General features: G+C 39.7%; 1 protein-coding gene across 1 annotated transcript in view; it reads left to right on the top strand.

Moving 5' to 3' along the window:
- The first annotated feature begins 5,928 nt into the window (after positions 1 to 5,928).
- Positions 5,929 to 18,760, top strand: part of npy2rl (neuropeptide Y receptor Y2 like) — a 40,463-nt gene continuing 27,631 nt past the window's right edge. Inside the window, exon 1 of the mRNA XM_018092806.2 lies at positions 5,929 to 6,182. The gene's annotated coding sequence lies outside the window, so the exon portion shown is untranslated. The remainder of the gene's footprint in view (positions 6,183 to 18,760) is intronic.

Genomic DNA, 18,760 nt, shown 5'->3' with positions numbered 1-18,760 from the left:
AATAATGGCAAAGAAAGATTCATAACAATGAGAAAGATTAATAACAATTTCCAAGCTCACAGATGATTGTAAGAGCTTTGCTTGTCTGTGCTGTAGATGAATGGAGGATTAAAGGCAACACTAAAATGATAAACTTTGTACCTTTCTTATTTTACATATTTATTGCATATTGGAAAGTTGCTTAGAATTACATTTTCTTCCATTGTGCAAATAAGAATTGCAGTATTGCTTGCCTTCCATTTCTTACCCGTTTTATATGATGTGCTGAGAAATACCCAACTGTGTGCGCAGAACCGTCATTCTCTGGAGAACTGCATTAAAGGGGTAGTCAGTGACCCCGGCAGCCAAAAATAATTGTTCTGTGAGGCTGTCATTTTATTGTTATTGTTACTTTTTATTGATTATCTTTCTATTCAGGGATCTACTATTTATATTCCAGTCTCTCAATCAAACCACTGCCTGGTTGCTAGGGGTAATTTAGAACTTAGCAACCAGATAGGCACTGAAATTTCAGACTGGAGAGTTGCTGAACAAAAAGCAAAATCATTTAAAAATCACAGATAAAAAAATGACAATGCCAATTGTCTCAGAATATCCCTACACCATACTAAAAGTTCATTTTAACACGCTACTGCCACACAGGATTCAGGGTTGTACTGGGCCTCCGGGACACTGGGAAAAAACCAGGTGGGCCCCGGTGGCCCAAAACCAATGCCTGTCCCCCAGTGGCCAGTGTCCTCCCCTGACACGTTTCACTTATGCGCACTCAGGGGAGAATGTCAGGAGGGGCCCCTGCGGGGTTGGGTGCGTCAGGGGACGGAACGCGGTGGGGGATGCGGCCAGTGGGGGCACCTTGGGGGGTGTGGGGCCCCTGGGAGGTAGCCGCGGTGGGCCCTGCACCCCCAGTCCGACCCTGACAGGGTTGATTCTCATCCTGTGTATAAATGCAGGCAGAGAATCAGTTGATGCAACTACTCCTGTGACTGTTTATACACAGGATGAGAATCAGCCCCATGTGCAGGCAGCCATAATGCTTTATATGCATTGAGATGTACCTGTGATGCTCGCAAGTCTGTATGATGGCGCTGGCTATATGGCAAGAAAGGAATATTTGCATCTCACGGAAGCAAAGTAATCAGACAAGTGAAACAAGCAGAGACAGCATTTTTTTAAAGGATAAGTAAACTTTTAAAATAAATTGATGCAATTGATGAATGCGTTATTCTAAGCACTGTTGCAATTTACATTATTTATTTATTTTTTTAATTCTAAGACATTATGGGTTAAAAGTACTGTTAATATTGTTACAATTGCGCCACCTGCTGGTCCGAATATAAAATAGTCCAGGGCGTTGTTGAGGAAATTGTTAAAGAAAGAGGGTCGGGCTGATTTTCTTCTGGTTAGGAAAGACGGGAGAAATGTTATCTGAGGTTTCTAATGATTTCCCTAACCAGAAGAACATCAGATCAGCCATTTTTCTTTCTCCTGACAATTTCCTCTACAAGGTCCTCGCTGCTTCATATTTGGAAAGTGACCAGCAAGTAACAAAATGCATTCATATTAACAGTACTTTTAACCCTTAATTTCTTGGTTTAAAAATAAACTAATTAATGAATTTAAATTGCAACAGTGCTTAGAATAGCGCTCTCCTCTGGCAGCTTTCTAGGCAAAGATTTGCTTCTCCAGGCATAATGTTCCTGGGAGCCCTCCATTCCACCTCTGTCCAGAGATGGTACAGCACCCGGCACATCCAGCACAGCGTATTTCCATCACTTGTACCTACCCTTTATATACCTTATTGCCAGAATCACATCACTACCGACCAGTGTGGGGTGGGGGGAGTTGGCAAAAGGGGGCAGGTCAGTGACATGAAAGGGGCGGGATTACGACACAAAAGAAACAGGGCTATGACACACAATGGCCATTGGGAAGGATGAGGGAAGGAAAAATTTAAGTTTGGGGTGGACTGGGGGTGGATCAAGGGCAGGCCAGGGCCTTATCTTAAAGGAGAAGGAAAGTCATTTTGGTATTTTACTGCCAATAGATTTGCCACATTAGTGCCACCAAGAACACTATTTTTATTCTGCAGAAAGCTTTATCATACCTGAGTAAAGAGCCCTAGAAGCTTTCTCTGTTCGTTTAAGATTGCAGCTGCCATTTTAGCTTGGTCTTCATAGCTTTCTGCTTGCAGCTTAGCTGCTATAGCTCAGGTTATGCATTCTTAAGGGTTGGGGGGAGTGAGTTTTATGAATTCTTATGGGAGTGGGGAACAGGAGAAGGGAGAGAGGAGAGAACTGCGCAGACTCTGGCCCCAGGAATGAAGGATTTTTCTGAGAGAGGAAGTCTGATACTGAAGAACATGTTTACAAAAAAGGAAACAAGAAATCCTGTGTTTTTTTTGATAGAGGACTTTCTGTGAGTTCTTATGGCTGTATTTACATAGACCTTTCTGATAAAGCTTACTTAGTTTTTACCTTTCCTTCATCTTTTAGGCTATTACAAATTTACCAGCAGCAACATTGCTGATAAATTTGCAATACCAGCCCCGGCATAGGCAGGTGTTTTCCCGGCTAGGCTACCCTATCCAGAGCCCATCCCAGTAACCTGACAGCATTGTGTCAATGGGCTCCTTCTGATTGGAAAAACCATTTAAGCTAATGGCACACAGGGCCACGCTGACCTTAGTGTGAGTGATTAACCCTTGAACTACGCTTCTTGCTGCAGGAGGTGTCAGTGTCCAAACACTCAAATAAAACTCATTAATAAGACAAAAATTGAAATAAAAAATCCCCATTGTGCTTCTCTTAATTGCTCGGTTAACTATAGAAAGCATGACGGTTTTATTTTTTTAATTAATATCTTCATTCTGCAGAGCTTTCTGTCCTGAGTTACAGTTATATTCTAATCTATAATCAGCTGTAGTAAATAGAACTAAGGCTGGGTCGGTGGGGATTTTCTTTTCAGCAATAGATAAACATGCCTCCAGACATTGGGTTAAAGTGCAAACACACAACAATGGTTTCATAGTATTTCTGCTTCCAATAAAACTTTTTTTACATGTACTCTATAAAAATATGAAGTATGTCCATTCAAAGCAATGTCTACAGAGGTCTCCAACTCATAAGAATGATTACATTTATATATATATATATATATATATATATATGGATTAAGCAGAGCTGACAACCCTCCTGGTATAGTCACCATATTTGTACCCTAGAGTAAGTGGCAATGTCAGGGAGTGTAGCCAAAAGAATAGCCAAAATCAGCCAAATTCAGTTCCCGTGAGGTTTATGTCTCTGTGTAAATATATTTTGTCCTGTTTTAGTTAAACAAACATGCAGACCATGACTGTGTGTTACTGCACTGTACATGCTTTGCACTCCAAGCAGCCTCTCCCATATAGAAGGGACTCATCCACTGGCTACAGAATAGATTTGATTCATTAGGGCTGTGATCCCCAACTAGTGGCCCAGGAGCAACATGTTGCTCACCAACCCCTTGGATGTTGCTCCCAGTTTCCTCAAAGAAGGTGCTTATTTTGAATTCCTGGCTTGGAGGCAAATTTCAATTGCATAAAAACCAGTTATACTGCCAAACAGAGCCTCCTGTAGGCTGCCAGTCCATATAGGGGCTACCAAATAGCCAATCACAGCACTAATTTGGCACCCTCAGGAACTTTGTTGCATGCTTGTGTTGCTTCCCAAGTCAAAAAGGTTGGGGAGCGCTGAATTAGGCGTACATGAGCAGAGTCAGAAATAAAGATATTACTTACTGTTCGTATAGGAATGCCACATCCCCTTGTTCACAATATGAGCAAAGTCCAGTTTATATTATCATTGCAAATAAATGTTTTGGAATGTAACCAGTTTAATTGGGGAGGCCTCAATAAAATCAGTTTATTATAGTTGGCTTCAATACAAAATGCTGCCTTGTTTGCAGGTGATGAGTTCACTGTAAAGCAAAGGGGGCATTTTTTTGTTGTTGTTGTTGATTTTTGAGGCAGAAAAATTTTATTTCTTGTCAAAAAAGCAGCCAGGAATCGAGAGAAGGTCTTCTATGTGGCCACCCCGGTAGAACACTCCAACAGGCAGACTTGCTACACAGTGTATGTATTCTGCCATAGCAGGTGGCTCTGTATAGCAGCTTTGTAAGGTGCTCTATGGCCAGTCAGGAATGAATGTATAAATGTATGCTAGTAATTCAGTTGGCTGCTTGATTTAACATTGAAGGTGCTGCTATAGAGAATATTCCCATTGATCCTGCCAATAGCACAGTCCAAACACCTGGATATGCTGTGTCAGAGAAAGTGGCTCTCCAGGATGGCTGCAGCAGCAGTGCTAAGCAGGATTCTAATTGGTCAATGTACTTGGATCTGTAATTATGATTGGGCTGCATTTTTGGAAAGCTCTAAGGCACAAATGGGAGAGATTTAGGGACACATAACTGTTTGGTTAAATGCCATAGGAAACCTAACTAAATTATCTTCCTTTTTGTGCTAAAAATGTAAAAATTCCCCATCTAAAAGCTTGAGAGTTTCCATAGAAGTCAATGGGAGTTGTCCTAGGCAAGGTTAAGCCATATTTGTACCTCGAAAAATGTGAGTTTATTATTCAAACAAGTTTTCCTTATTAATAAATAGTCAAGCATTAGCTATGCGAGTTTATGGGATTTAGAAAAACAAACTTGAATTCACAAACTCAAAAACTGATAAATAAGCCCATTAGTAAACTCCTTAAAAAAGTGCTCGTTTGTATGTAAAAGAGAATGGATTTTGGAAAATAAGTCATCAGACCTGGGGTTTTCCGGATAAGGCATCTTTCTGTAATTTTGATCACCATGCATTAAGTATAATATAATAAGTATAAAAAATATATAAAATATTAAATAAACCCAATATGATTGTGTTTCCCCCATTAAGGATTAATTATATCTTAGTTGGGATCAAGTACAGGTACTGTTTTATTATTACAGAGAAAAGGGAATCAATTAACCATTAAATAAACCCAATAGGGCTGTTCTACCCCCAATAAGGGGTAATTATATCTTAGTTGGGATCAAGTACAGGTACTGTTTTATTATTACAGAGAAAAGGGAATCATTTAACCATTAAATAAACCCAATAGGGCTGTTCTGCCCCCAATAAGGGGTAATTATATCTTAGTTGGGATCAAGTACAGGTACTGTTTTATTATTACAGAGAAAAGGGAATCATTTAACCATTAAATAAACCCAATAGGGCTGTTCTTCCCCCAATAAGGGGTAATTATATCTTAGTTGGGATCAATTACAAGGTACTGTTTTATTTCTACAGAGAAAAAGGAAATCAGTTTTAAAATTCTGAATTATTTGATTAATATGGAGTCTATGTGAGACAGGCTTTCCGTAATTCAGAGCTTTCTGGATAACGGGTTTCTGGATAAGGGATCCCATACCTGTACAAGGTACTGCTTCATTATTACAGAGAACAATTAAATACTTTTTTTTTTAAAATTAGAATGATTTGCTTATAATTGAGTCTATGGGAGACAACATTCCTGTAATTCGGAACATTCTGGATAACCGGTTTCCAGATAACGGATCCCATACCTGTATATGTGAATCAATAAAGGATCATAAACTGCATTCAGATTTGGCTATTTTTTCAGTGTTGCCAGAATCAGATGCCTGGTCCTAAATATGAGAGCTAAGGTAATGACTTTCTGCACATTAATGATACACTGATGATTCCCACAAATTAATAACAACAATATTTCCCTGCACCTTACTGGGGGTGCAATACAGCTTGAGCATGGTGGGGATTTATTCCCTGCTCTGCTGTTCTGCTTGATACCTGTCAGCAAGTGCAGCCCTGGAGGAGGATGGGGCAGATAAGCGTTTCAGTGTATTCCATAGAGGATAAAGCCTTTGGTGCGGTCACAGAGCGTACAGACCTCCCTCTCCAGCTCCAATCGCTCTGTAACTCAGCAGTCACACATACTCCCAGCTGCTGTGCCTTACACTTCTCCCAAAGTCTTCTGCAGCAGCGCTCTTAGGGCACCATGTAAACTCCAGGGGGTGACCCCCGACACTTTGACAATATTGTCTTCATTCAAGTAGGTGCCACTTGTTGTGACTTATGGATACAAGGATAAGAGAGGCAAGGAGCAACTACCAGAGCACAATGGCAGGATAAACTAAAGGTAAGATGCACTTTCTGGGGACTTTGCAAACAGACACATTCCCAGGCTGCAAATCACATTCATTTAAAGCACTTATGCTGTTGGGCATATTGGACCATTTAGCCATTTTAACTTCAGTTTATGGGTCAAACCAGCCTGATTTATCTTTCTGTTGAACCTAATATTATATAGAATATGATGCATATGGGCTTAAAGCCCCTAACTCATTGCTTGGGTTTAATTATCATTAACACTCCAGGAAATCACAGCTTTCTCCCAAATGCACAACTCGGTATGTATGTAAAATGATTTACTTGCTTGCAAAAAGAAGCCTTGGATTAACCCTTTCCTACAAAGGGAATTTTGGAAACAGTTAACTGTCTCTTACTCTATTCGTTTATATATTTCATTCTGTGCCTGGCACCCTTTGCACATTTCTCTTTTATGTCTTTGACTCTCTTGCCCAGCCACAGTAACACGCGGAACAGCCACATTGGGGAAACAGTTTGTCTTATTTATGGATTTGTTTTAGGAACAAGATCACAATAACCTAGTTCAGAGAACTATAGAGCAGCACCAAACTTCATTAAATTGCAGAGGAGGAGAAGTGCAGCGCTCACCCCCTAAATTATGACCCTTGTAGATTCTTTGCTTTCAATGGGAAATAACAGGAGCCTTTTATATTCTGTGGGAAAGACAGCGTCTTGTTCTGTTCAATAGCTAAATACTGTAGGTTATAAGCTCCTCTAGTCAGTGCCTGAAGGTAACTGCGTTATCACGCTCTTAAAGCAAAGTTGCAGGTACGGAATGCGAAATCTTATGACAATATTACATTTGTTTCTGTATTTTGTTATGTACTGACCAACCAGAATCATCACGCCTGGCTATATGGGTGCCATGCTCGCCTGTATTGTAGAATCAAAGCTCAGAGCAACCCTTCTAATAAATGGTCTGTGCAATGAGAATAAAGTGCTTTTAGCATAATATCCCTCTGAGGGCACAGATCTCCCTTGCAACTGATAACAGATGCATCACCAGCCCGCAACTGCCAACACTGAGGGCACCAGAGAGCTCAGTTAATTACATGGAGACTGATTTCCTACAGCGATTACATTAATGTGACAGATATTCAGATCCCATACCTATAATTTATTTTGAGAAACAAATATGTGTGTCTATGTATGTATGCACACAGCAACCCCATCTTGTTATTTTTTGAAATACAATACAGGTACAGGATCTATTATCCAGAATGCTTGGGAGCTGGGGATTTCCACATAAGGGGTCTTTACATAAGTCTACTAAAAGATTGTTTAAATAAACCCAATAGGATAGTTTTGCCTCCAATAAGGATTAATTATATCCTGGTTGGAATCAAGTACAAGTATAGGACCTGTTATCCAGAATGCTTGGGACCTGGGGATTTCCAGATAAGGGGCGTTTCTGTAATTCAGATCTCCTACCTTAAGTCTGCTAAAAAAATTATTTAAACAGTAATTAAAGCCAATGGAATTTTTTTGGCTTCAATAACGATTAATTATATCTTAGTTGGGATCAAGTACAGGTACTGTTTTATTATTACAGAGAAAAGGGAATCATTTAACCATTAAATAAACCCAATAGGACTGTTCTGCCCCAATAAGGGGTAATTATATCTTAGTTGGGATCAAATACAAGGTACTGTTTTATCATTACAGAGAAAAAGGAAGTCATTTCTAAAAATGTGAATTATTTGTTAAAAATGGACTTTATGGAAGACAGCCTTTCCGTAATTCGGAACTGTCTGGATAATGGGTTTCTGGATAAGGGGTCCGATACCTGTACAACAGGGATCCCCAACCTTTTATACCCGTGAGCCACATTTAAATGGCAAAAGTGTTGGGGAGCAACACAAGCATGAAAAAGGTTTCTAGGAATAGCAATGACAGCTATTATTGGCTACTTAATAGCCCCTATGTGGACTGGCAGCCTATAGAAAGCTCTGTTGGACATTATACTTGGTTTTTCTGCAACCAAAACTTGCCTCCTTACCAGGAATTCAAAAATAAGCCCCTGCTTTGAGGCCACTGGGAGCAACATCCAAGGGGTTGGGGAGCAACATGTTGCTCACGAGCCACTGGTTGGGGACCACTGCTGTACAAGGTACTGTTTTATTTTTACACAGAAAAAGGAAATCATTTTTAAAAATCTAAATTATCTGATTAAAATGGAGTCTATGGGAGATGGACTTATATAATTGGAGCCTTGTGGATAATGGGTTTCCAGATAATGGCTCTGTCATATCAGTTCTTCCTATGTAATTGGGCAATTCAGGCCTAGATAAATCTGTGTTTCAGTAAAAATAAATTATAATACACTATTATGACTATTATTGGCTTGAAATGAGTTCATACTGTACATGTCTTAAATATATTACTTTAAAATGTTCAATCGTTTTAAAGGAGAGGCTAATTTTCACTTACTGGGGGTGGCAAATATTAGGCAAACCCCCTCCCCCAGTAACTGTGATCACTTACCTGATACCCCGGGTGGTGCTCCTGTTAGCAGAAAACTGCCCCGGCCTGGGGAACCTGCGAGTGAGAGATTTTCATCTTCCTTCTTTCCGAGAGAGTGAAAAATTGAACTTTAGCAAAAAAAGTCGACTTTCTCACTCTACTGCTCATGTGTTGACCCAAAGATTTTGAAGAAGGAATAATGGAAAAAGAAAATGGCTCCTCGCAAGTACCCTTGGCCAGGGCAGTTTTCTGCTAACAGGAATAGCAGCCTGGGGTATCAGTTACTGGGGCGGGGGGGGTACCTAACATTCAGCACCCCCCAGTGATTGAACCTTTTCTTTTTTTTTTTTATATATGTAAGGGGTTTCAGTGTGGGTATTTCCTGCCCTAGTGAGGTCAGTTCTGCTCTCGGTCTGTTAACTAGCGAGCTTCTGCTACATAGTTTAAAGGGTCAAAACCAGAGAACGGAAATGGATAAACTCTGCTCTCAGTTGCGATTACATTGACGCTTAACCTTATAGGGCATGTACACCTTTCTCACATTTCCACCATGTCTCCCCTACGATTTGCAAAGTGAGAAACCTGAACAGATTGGAAAGGATTCTCTTGTCAATATTACACTGCAGGCAAACATTACAAGTATTGATATAATGATATTTGGTCATCATTGCTAGAAAAAATACATTTAAAGAGGGTATAAACCCTAAAATTGCACCTCTGAGGTCTCCAAAGTTAGCATGGCAAAGTACCCAGCTATATGGTGCTGAACTACTGCTTGCACATTGCTTTAACCTAGCCACGGACTGAGTCAGGGTCGGACTGGGGGGTGCAGGGCCCCCCAGTGACTCGCTGGCCCAGTCTGACCCCGGGTTGGGTGGGCAGCCAGCGTCTAGATGGGCCTTACAAGGAAGTGCAGTTTACTTTTCCCTTGGCTACCCACATCCTGCTGTGTTTTTGATTGGAAGGTCCTCTAGGAAAAACCCACTGCTCATTTGCAACAAAGACACTGACCAGAAAGGATCAATGGGGTACTACAGTAAAGGTATAGATTTTTATTTAACAATCCTTTTCAGCCAACGTTTAAATCAGACACTATATATTTGTTACTCTCTTTATGGTGAGGGTGATTGTTTTGTCCCCCTACGTCAAAGAGTTTGATCCATAAATTGGAGGGGGTAGAAGCAGGAAGGATCATTTTTTTAAGGCTCCTGTATTTCACTTGTGCTATTATTTATGAACAATGCCTGGAAAACAACTCAGTTCCAACTCATAAGCCTAAATGCCAAAAGATTCTACCATTGGCCCGGAAATGTAAAACTAAACAGTGAATGCATAATATCCATATTTGAGCAAATGGATAATCTTCTTGTGCTTTCTGAAAATCCCATAGGAATGAATAGAACGTGGGGAGTTTTTATTTATTAAGCTCTAAACTCACATTTTCATAAATCTGCCCCTAATGGGGACATTTACTCTTGATTTTTTCTGGTTTTTTGACACCAAAAACGTGATTTTGCTGCAATTTATTATGTGACAAAACTGCAACAAATCTGAATGGAAAAAGACGTTAGCTAATACCTGTCGGGATCATGTAGAAGTCAATGGCAGATGGAAGATCTTTCTTTGCTTCATGATTTTATAGGATTTCAGTGTTTCCTGGCTTTTGTGCGACAAACAAAAGGAATCACGGTTTACACATTTTTACAGAACTTTTTTCATTTGTACTTTTTCAGTTTGATTCTTTTGATTAGTGGAAATGATTTTATTTGTGGATTATAAAAAATGTAAAACCATGAAAATCCGAACGTTAGTAAATCCCTCCCCCATCAGTGTGTAATTCCATTCCTGCAGCGACACTTTATTTTCATAATATAGAGAATGATAAATGTATTCTTTTATATGCATAAAAACTCAAGTGATTTGACAAAGACCATATCCCTCAAATGTCTTTATACAGAAACCCATTACCCAGAAAGCTCCAAACTTCACGAAGACCATCTCCCTTAAAGCCCATTTAACGCTTATGTTTAAAAATTATTTCCTATTTAATAATAAATCAGAACCTTGTACAAGTATAGGACCCCTTATCCAGAATGCTCAGGACCAAGGGTATTCCGGATAAGGGGTCTTTCCATTATTTGGATCTCCATACCTTAAGTCTACTAAAAAATCAATAAAACATTAAACCCAATAGGATTGTTCTGCCCCCAATAAGGGGTAATTATATCTTAGTTGGGATCAAGTACAGGTACTGTTTTATTATTACAGAGAAAAGGGAATCATTTAACCATTAAATAAACCCAATAGGGCTGTTCTGCCCCCAATAAGGGGTAATTATATCTTAGTTGGGATCAAGTACAAGTACTGTTTTATTATTACAGAGAAAAGGGAATCATTTAACCATTAAATAAACCCAATAGGGCTGTTCTGCCTCCAATAAGGGGTAATTATATCTTAGTTGGGATCAAGTACAGGTACTGTTTTATTATTACAGAGAAAAGGGAATTATTTAACCATTAAATAAACCCAATAGGGCTGTTCTGCCCCCAATAAGGGGTAATTATATCTTAGTTGGGATCAAGTACAGGTACTGTTTTATTATTACAGAGAAAAGGGAATTATTTAACCATTAAATAAACCCAATAGGACTGTTCTGCCCCCAATAAGGGGTAATTATATCTTAGTTGGGATCAAGTACAGGTACTGTTTTATTATTACAGAGAAAAGGGAATCATTTAACCATTAAATAAACCAATAGGGCTGTTCTGCCCCCAATAAGGGGTAATTATATCTTAGTTGGGATCAAGTACAGGTACTGTTTTATTATTACAGAGAAAAGGGAATTATTTAACCATTAAATAAACCCAATAGGGCTGTTCTGCCCCCAATAAGGGGTAATTATATCTTAGTTGGGATCAAGTACAGGTACTGTTTTATTATTACAGAGAAAAGGGAATCATTTAACCATTAAATAAACCCAATAGGGCTGTTCTGCCCCCAATAAGGGGTAATTATATCTTAGTTGGGATCAAGTACAGGTACTGTTTTATTATTACAGAGAAAAGGGAATTATTTAACCATTAAATAAACCCAATAGGGCTGTTCTGCCCCCAATAAGGGGTAATTATATCTTAGTTGGGATCAAGTACAGGTACTGTTTTATTATTACAGAGAAAAGGGAATTATTTAACCATTAAATAAACCCAATAGGGCTGTTCTGCCCCCAATAAGGGGTAATTATATCTTAGTTGGGATCAAGTACAGGTACTGTTTTATTATTACAGAGAAAAGGGAATCATTTAACCATTAAATAAACCCAATAGGGCTGTTCTGCCCCCAATAAGGGGTAATTATATCTTAGTTGGGATCAAGTACAGGTACTGTTTTATTACTACAGAGAAAAGAGAATCATTTAACCATTAAATAAACCCAATAGGGCTGTTCTGCCCCCAATAAGGGGTAATTATATCTTAGTTGGGATCAAGTACAGGTACTGTTTTATTATTACAGAGAAAAGGGAATTATTTAACCATTAAATAAACCCAATAGGGCTGTTCTGCCCCCAATAAGGGGTATTTTTATCTTAGTTGGGATCAAGTACAGGTACTGTTTTATTATTACAGAGAAAAGGGAATCATTTAACCATTAAATAAACCCAATAGGGCTGTTCTGCCCCCAATAAGGGGTAATTATATCTTAGTTGGGATTAAGTACAGGTACTGTTTTATTACTACAGAGAAAAAGGAAATCAGTTTTAAAATTCTGTATTATTTGATTATAATGGAGTCTATGGGAGACGGGCTTTCCATAATTCGGAGATTTCTGGATAATGGGTTTCCGGATAAGGGATCCGATACCTGTACTTGATGGTAACTAAGCTGCATGAATCCATATTGGCAGAAAAACAATACTACTGAGTTTATATAATGTTTAAATGATTTTTAGCAGACTTATGAGGTTATGTAATAAAAGTCACTAAGTTTGCCCAGGTACAGTAACCCATAGCAACCAATCAGCAGATGGAATTAAAAGGTTACCAGTTTAAATGCAAATATCTTATTGGTTGTTATGGGTTACTGCTACTGGGCAAACTTAGTGCCTTTTATTACATATGGGGTTAAGGTATGGAGTACCAAATTACAGTACAGGTATGGGATCCCTCATCCGGAAACCCGTTATCCATAAAGTTCCAAATGACAGAAAGGCCATCTCCCATATACTCCATTATAAGCAAATAATCCTAATTTTTAAAAATGATTTCCTTTCTCTGTAATAATAAAACAGTACCTGTACTTGATCCCAACTAAGATATAATTACCCCTTATTGGGGGCAGAACAGTCCTATTGGGTTTATTTAATGGTTAAATGATTCCCTTTTCTCTGTAATAATAAAACAGTACCTGTACTTGATCCCAACTAAGATATAATTACCCCTTATTGGGGGCAGAACAGCCCTATTGGGTTTATTTAATGGTTAAATGATTCCCTTTTCTCTGTAATAATAAAACAGTACCTGTACTTGATCCCAACTAAGATATAATTACCCCTTATTGGGGGCAGAACAGCCCTATTGGGTTTATTTAATGGTTAAATGATTCCCTTTTCTCTGTAATAATAAAACAGTACCTTGTACTTGATCCCAACTAAGATATAATTACCCCTTATTGGGGGCAGAACAGCCCTATTGGGTTTATTTAATGTTTAAATAATCTTTTAGTAGACTTAAGTTATGGAGATCCAAATTACGGAAAGATCCCTTATCCAGAAAACCCCAGGTCCCGAGCATTCTGGATAAAATGTCGCATACCTGTATAATTTCTTATCCGGAAAACCAAGCATTTCAGATAATAGTTCCTATAATGGTACCCGATATGTAAAGTGTTATTTTCAGGGATACAATGAGGATTTTTAAAGCACCACAAACAGCAATAAGTGTATTTTTTATTTTAGGGCCAAAATGCACAGCAAACCGTATTGACTTGGAGTCTACAGATTCTGAAGGATTAAGGGGCAGATTTATCAAAATGTGAGCTGTTCCTGTGGGGTTTTTAGTGGGTATATAAGAATGGGTGAAAGTTAGAACTCACCATTTGATAAATAAGCTTCTACAAATCCCATAGGAATGAATAGAATGTGGGTGAGTTTTATGTATTAAGCCCTGAACATTTTGATAAATCTGCCTCTTAAATAGGTACATTTCTGCAAATTTTCACTAAATTAGTGGTGGGGGAAATGTAAAAAAAAGTCTTAAACAAAAAAAGTGCACAAATAAGAACAAAAAACTGCATTTTACAATGTAATATTTTTTATGAATTATTGCATGGCAAATTTTTATGGCGCATGGTGTACTTTTAAGACTTTCTTTAAGGGGGTGTACTCGTTTGGAGCAAGCAGAACTTTTACACTAAGAAATTTCATTACACTGTTCACTCGCAAAAACTATAATATGAAGTCAGAAGTGGTCGCGAAACAGTTTCTGGGTTCACAAAAGCTACATTACATGGGGTTTTCCGGATAAGGGGTCTTTCTGTAATTTGGATATTCTACCTTAGTCAGCTAAAAAAAATGATTTAAACAGTAATTAAACCCAATAGGATTGTTTTCGCTCCAATAAGGATTAATTATATCTTAGTTGGGATCAAGTACAGGTACTGTTTTATTATTACAGAGAAAAGGGAATCATTTAACCATTAAATAAACCCAATAGAGCTGTTCTGCCCCAATAAGGGGTCATTATATCTTAGTTGGGATCAAGTACAGGTACTGTTTTATTATTACAGAGAAAAGGGAATCATTTAACCATTAAATAAACCCAATAGGGCTGTTCTGCCCCCAATAAGGGGTAATTATATCTTAGTTGGGATCAAGTACAGGTACTGTTTTATTATTACAGAGAAAAGGGAATCATTTAACCATTAAATAAACCCAATAGGGCTGTTCTGCCCCCAATAAGGGGTAATTATATCTTAGTTGGGATCAAGTACAGTTACTGTTTTATTATTACAGAGAAAAGGGAATCATTTAACCATTAAATAAACCCAATAGGGCTGTTCTGCCCCCAATAAGGGGTAATTATATCTTAGTTGGGATCAAATACAGGTACTGTTTTATTATTACAGAGAATGTGAATTATTTGCTTATAATGGAGTCTATGGGAGATGGCCTTTACGTAATTTGGTAATTCGTCCAATACCCCCAAAATGTCAAATATATTTGGAAAGTGGAGAGCCAGAAGAAATAAAAATGGCAAATATGCTTTTGTTGTTTAAAAAAATGGTCTAGATTAAAATTGATTAGTCTCTTTTGTCCTTTTGGCTCTTATGTACAAAGACCAAAGACAAATGTTCTAAATATGGCTTTTATATCTTTCTTACAGTAATTAGTAGTATTTCAAGGCCACGGTCAGGGAGACAGACAGGAATTCTGTAATGGGCCCAGTTAGGGTTGCCATCTTTATTTATTTGTAATACTGGTTCAGGGGCAGACTGTGACGTCCTTTGGGGTGGGGCTATGACATAAGGGGCGGGGAAATGGACAGACTGGGCAGGGCGAATAGGCTGGGGGAAACGGGCAGATTAGAGAGGAAAATGGGTGGGGCAGTGGTGGGCCTTGGATTATAAAGGCTGATTGCTAGCGGAGAAGGTGAGGGAAGGGATTGGTTTATGGGGCATTAGAAATTTACCGGCAAGTACATTGTAATTGTAATGTAAATTTGTAATACCGGTTTGCTGGCTGGGTTGGTTAAATACCTGCCAGGTGGCAACTCTATGCCCAGTTGGTAGGAAAGAGGCAGGCTTCTACTGAAGGGGGGGAGTTTGATGGATAGAGCTGGGTGGGGCAGATCAGGAACTTGGCCAAGCAGGCGTATGAAGCCCTGTGACACTAACCATGGTTTAACTTGGCATGCCCACTCTCCTTCCTGGGTGCAAATCCAAATATATAATCTAATATCAGACTGAGAGCTCCCCGGTATTGACAGATATGAATGATGAAAAATGTTTGTAATGTTTGTGCTAAATACAGAATATTATTTATATAAAAATATTAAAGAAGAAAGAATTGGGGTCTGTAAGGTACAGCCTGCTCTGCAGCATATGACATGTGAGGACATGCCTGATTATACATTCCCCGGCTCTTGGTTTCAGGCATTATTTGCAGATACGAGGGGGAACAAAAAGCCTTTCACATACCATCAAGCGATGCAATGTTACAGGCGACGTCTGTAGCTTTTCTGATAAAAAAAATGCATTAGCAACTTGGGGAAGGCGTTAACAAGAAATGCTAGACGCAAAGTACAGAACAGATTCCTTGTGGACCTGAGGTCAGGGATGATGGGAGTCCCTATATTGTATATTTCTATACACAACGTTGATGAGGATAATACTGCTCAGTGCTGTGCAACCCGCTTATTACGCCACTGTAGCTCCGATGGGAATAACGCTGGCTATATAAACCAGAAAAATCATATGAAACACATTTTTGCACCACTTTCTGTACATATAAGCTTGGGCAACCATCCGGATCAGTGCTGTCCAGCTTATTACATGCAGTGAGCCAATTATTTCTCATATATCAGGTTCAAGGGCTGAATTTAATTAATATTATGGTGAAGTGAAGTCTTTGGAGCCTTTAAGCAGTCTGGGGGCTATAGAATCCTTTGGATATTGTTCAGTTTGCCCATTGGACATGTTGCAATATATGACCTGCTGCTGCTCCTTTTCATTTCCTGCAGTTCTGACTTCCCAAGGTAAAAGTGGTATCCACAACAATATACCAACAAATGATCCTATACAACCAAAATATTCATGCACTCCTTGGTAGGTTTTTTTATTCATGCCAAGAAGTGGGAGGAGCATTTTGGTTATTTATTTATAATTATTTTTGCTTGGTTCATGTGGAGGCTTATCATATATGATATCATATGAATACAAATTCATATTTATGTAGTTTTCACACTCAGAAAACACGAGTGACATCATCTGAAGTGGGCGGGGTTAGAAATAAAAAACGTTTCAAAAAATGTATAAAGGAGTACCTGAGCCGTTGCAGGACAGAAGTAGTACAGAAGTAGTACAGAATTTTGCAGCTACCTCTATGCGCCCTCTCTACTCCCTCCATCCCCTCTGTAAGACAAATTTGGCAAACAGCTCACAATTCAAACCATCGTTTGTTCTTCTCTAGTTAAACAATGTAATTTTACAGAGGAGCAAAGTGAGTTTTAGTGAGATGACAAATGCTTGTGAAGCAACACATGAAAAAATAAGACATTTTAGAATGACATGTTTCTGGTGTAGGGATAGAGAAGTTATGGATAGATTTCCGAGACAGCCATGATGCAATAGCCATTAACTGGACTGATATATCATGTTGTTGCTATAGTGAAGTGATTTATAGAATGGTAACATTTAGGTATGTTTGGAGCAATCTCTTTGCGTAGGTTGCTTTGTCTGTTTTGTTAAATTAATTGCAGACTTCATAATTCCTTCCATGAGTCTTTATAAGTGGAAAAATATTGATGTCCAAAGCACTTCTTGTCTCAAGTCATTTCTCTGATTTGTGCACCATCCATACTCCCTTCTGTCTTATCAAGTGCCCATTCCCTGCTGCAGAAAGCAGTCCCACAGTATAATGTGACCCCCACTGACTGCTTCACTGTAAGTATGGGGTTTTTTGAGGTGGGGGCAGTGTGAGATTTTTGGCTCACAAAAACATTTTCCCACATTGCAGCTGGGACACTCATAACTTTTGGCAAACTACAAGGTGTTTCCACGAGGGTCTTTTTTAGTAATGGCTTTTGTTTTTGTCATCCCAGACACGTCCTGTATTTGTCAGGAGATGATGAATATAAGCCCTTCTTCCCCAGTCTCCCTCAGTAACAGGTCTGTCTCCTGCTGTCAATAATTTACACCCAAAACTTACCCGCTCTATTGAAATACACAGAATCATCGCCTCTGATACCATCCTCTCAGAGGACCGACAGCCCTTACCAGGTTAAAGTGTGGACCAAGTAGGAAACTTGTATACAAAAAAGTTAAATTCAAAGTATCCAAGGGGCAGAGAAGGATCTAAAGGTCCCCATTCACAGGCCGATTCTAGCTGCCGATATTGGTCCCTTAGACCTGAAATCGGCTAGATATTGATTGGGGAGGTTAAAAAATCTAGTCAGATCGGGGACCGCGTCGGCTCGTTGATGTGGTCCCCGAACTGCCTTTGCCTATACTTGGCGTTATAATCCGATCGTTTGGCCCCAGGGCCAAACGATCGAATTAGCCTGGATTCTCCCGATATCGCCCACCTGTAGTGGGGGATATCTGGAGAAGATCCACTCTCTTGGCGACATCGCCAAGCAAGCGGATCTGAAGGTGTATGGGGACCTTAAGTAATATTCAGGCAATTGGTTGAGGCAGGCAGAAAACAATCGTATTTAGAAAAGCAATTTAGATGCACCCAGGAACTCATGGAGTAAGACCTATGAGACCAATTTTAGGCCAGATATCGGTTGGGTAGGCCTATCGGGGGTGCCCATACATGCAGATAAGGAAGGACCAGAATCAGCAAGTGAAATCTGTCCATCTGGCCACTTTAATACTTTAGCAGAGAGGGTCAAGGAAGGGAGATATTTGTAGGGTACATTGCCAGTACATTTTTAATTCTGGCCCCAGTCCTAGCTGGTGATTTACTGGCTGGGCCGGTCAAATACCAGCCGGGTGTTAACCCTATTAGGGCTCTGGTACACGGGGAGATTAGTCGCCCGCGGCAAAACTCCCTGCTCGCGGGCGACTAATCTCCCCGAGTTGCCTTCCCTCTGCCATCCCACCGGCGAACATGTAAGTCGCCGGCGGGATGGCAGACGCGGCGGCGCGATTTCGCGCAAATCGCCGAAAAAGACTCGCGAGGCTTTTTCGGCGATTTCCCGAAATCGCCTCGCCGCGTCTGCCATCCCGCCGGCGACTTACATGTTCGCCGGTGGGATGGCAGAGGGAAGGCAACTCGGGGAGATTAGTCGCCCGCGAGCAGGGAGTTTTGCCGCGGGCGACTAATCTCCCCGTGTACCAGAGCCCTTAATGACTAAGGCAACCGTGGGGGGAGGGCCCTGCTGACTTT

The sequence above is a fragment of the Xenopus tropicalis genome, chromosome 3, assembly GCF_000004195.4.
Source record: "Xenopus tropicalis strain Nigerian chromosome 3, UCB_Xtro_10.0, whole genome shotgun sequence".
In the NCBI taxonomy this organism is placed as follows: Eukaryota; Metazoa; Chordata; class Amphibia; order Anura; family Pipidae; genus Xenopus; species Xenopus tropicalis.
This window is presented reverse-complemented; position numbering and strand designations above follow the sequence as displayed.